Below are 2,812 nucleotides of genomic sequence, written 5' to 3' on the forward strand. Positions count from 1 at the left end.
GATACATACACACACACACACAAAATAAAGAAAATAAAATTAAAAAAAAAAAACAAGAAAATGTGTTCTCTCAAACTAAGTCAAACAAATCAAATCAAGGTCTTGCAGAGATTCAGAGTTCATCACAGCCTAAGTTCAGGAACAAGTGTTAGGAGACCATTTGGAGAAGAAGACACTAGGACACAAAAACACACAAATATTATTTTGGCCTCCATGCATCCCTTTCTTTCATTACCCTAACCTAAAGCCTAAACTACAGTCCAAATAAAAGACCTTTAAGATTGGATCAAATTCTCATTGCTCAAAAGAAAAAAGTTCTTAACACTAGGATAGTGTTTTGATAGTTTGGGATTAACTCTCTCATATCAAGGTGCTATATGGAGTGCATTAGCATTGTACGGGGATCAAATATTCCGCAGAGCCCGTACTCCTTTCGTCCAAGCTCCTTGTCTATCCGATTGACCTGCGAGCACAACGGCGGTGAGCTACCCGACGGTGTGTGGCTGAAAAACCCCTCCGACGGTCAAGTTAGCACACACACTCAGGGAGAGAGAGAGGAAGAGAGAGATAAATCACAAAGAGTGTTTCTCACCAAATGATGTTCCATCCCCAGCATGGGGGACGCAGTCAAGCTTATATACTTTCTGCACTTATATCTGCTCCCATTAGTCTCTTGACACATTGAGCTGCTCTTCCATCTGTCAGCACAAATCCCGCAATCACCACCTAAACAAACCGCTAGACAACATTAACAGGATCTCGGCAGATCGGCAGAATCACCTCGGCCTTCCACGTCCGTGCTGCGTAACGTGCCCGAGTGCTGCACTCACCGAGCTCCATAACAGTTGAGCTCGGTAGCATTCCGGCATAACCGTGTTTAAGATAAGCCGAGCCGGTGAACAGAAGACTTTACCATCGAGCTAACCATGCTCCCCTAAAATCTGTGTAGCAGATGCTCATCTCGGCCTAGCAAGTCCAAATCCGGGGGAGTTTGATCAATCACATGGCCGCAAACCTCAAGCCTGGGCCTCGACCGAGCAAGATCACCTCCAGGGAAGCCCCAGTTAGCTCAGCCTAGACAGGGGCTGGGTCTCAACTGAGCAAATCCCACTCCAAATCAGGCCCAAGTGATCTCGGCCCAAACATGCTCGGCCTTGACCTGTTTGACCTCGTCTACGGTCCAAAGCCAGATTATAAATCTCCCTCTCAATTGCCCCTTAATTTCGTCCGCGCAAGCGTGACTGGGATTACATGATTCGTCCGGGGTAGACTCTTCCTAGGTCCTCAGTTTGCAAGACAGTAACCACGCTAATCTCCATGCCCAGTTTCTGGGCTTGCTCGGTTAACGCCTCAACTTGCCATCTTGTCTCTTCAGTACTGACGTCACCGCCATTATGAACACACGTCATGCATTTATTGGCCTGGAGCAGCCAACCCAGACATCCTTTCAAATTCGGATTTTGGCGGCCTTTTTCTCTTACATATACGCCTCTCCCCCCTTTCATTTCCTCCTTACGGACTCTCTTCCGTTCCAGACGACCTGAAGCTGCAGTGCCCTTCTCAAGCTCCATTCTTGCCCTCCTCTGCATTCGTGTTCGAGGAACCAGCTCTTGCCTCTATACTAGTAAGCTCTTCGAATCTCTTTATAGCTTTTCCCTTTGGTATTTCTCATTTTAAGGCACCAAAATCATAGATTTTAGGGTATAGCTCCCCAAAACCCACCTCTACCCCTATTCCCTTTACTGTTCTTCAGCCTAAATGATGAACACATGAAGATTTGGAGTGGACCGGGCTCCAGGTCTTCTTTTGATCCCAAAAAACATCTAAACCGAGCAAATTGCGAGTTTGTAAAAACTCCTGTAGGAACCTAGGTAGGTAGAGGATTTGACCACTTGACCGGGCTAACATCTGGTCCGCTTGAGCGACCGAGCTTCTGGATTTACCTTCATGACCGGGGTGGTCTAGCACTCCACCTGACCGAGCTAAAGTCAAGCTCATTTTGCGTGACCACGCTCCCACTTACACTTACCCTCTTTTTCCTGCAGAGTCCAAGGGGACCACGCACCAACACTAAGGCTCTCAAACACAGAGCAGCCACTAAACAAGAGTTTGTGCCAAACCAACACAGCTGTGCTAAAACCAACCGGCTACACATGGGGCGCTACCGCTTCCTGGTCGACACGCCGGTCGCTCTAGCCACGTTCCGAGAAGAATACGGTATCCCAACCGACATACATCTCGAGCTTGGTGCTGAGGAAACAATCCCCTGGGGTAGACTAGACCAGTGCCCTTTCGCCGTGCTATCCATAATAGAAGGTGGCCTTCGCTTCCCGGTTAACCTCCTTTTGTGCGAGTTCTTGTGGCGCACCGGGCTAGTGCCAACCCAAGTCTCAACCAACACTTACAGGATAATTAACGGGATCCACAAACTGAACAACCGGCTAGGAACCAACCTAGGATTAGCTGAAATACTTTGCCAGTATACCCTCAGGCATACGGGCGACGGCCTTGCCTATTATTTAAAGATCAGACCGGGCAAGGAGAAGATAGTGACCGGCACCCCGGATAAAGACATGCACGATGACGACGTTTTCTAGGTGTCCAATAATTATGAAACGGCCGACGTGCCGGGCTGGTATATAAGCAAAAACTTCGGTGAAACATGTAAGCCGTGCTAACTGCTTGGTCAAATTTCTTTCTTTCTAAATTCCGTACTTAATATATTTTCTTCTTTTGCAGCAATTGAGGCTTTGCAAACCAACTACCATTATCCCAACGAAGCAGCCATCAGAATTGTGCTGCGGTACCGAAA

The sequence above is a fragment of the Camellia sinensis genome, chromosome 9 (assembly GCF_055761805.1).
Source record: "Camellia sinensis isolate YWXY chromosome 9, ASM5576180v1, whole genome shotgun sequence".
In the NCBI taxonomy this organism is placed as follows: domain Eukaryota; kingdom Viridiplantae; phylum Streptophyta; class Magnoliopsida; order Ericales; family Theaceae; genus Camellia; species Camellia sinensis.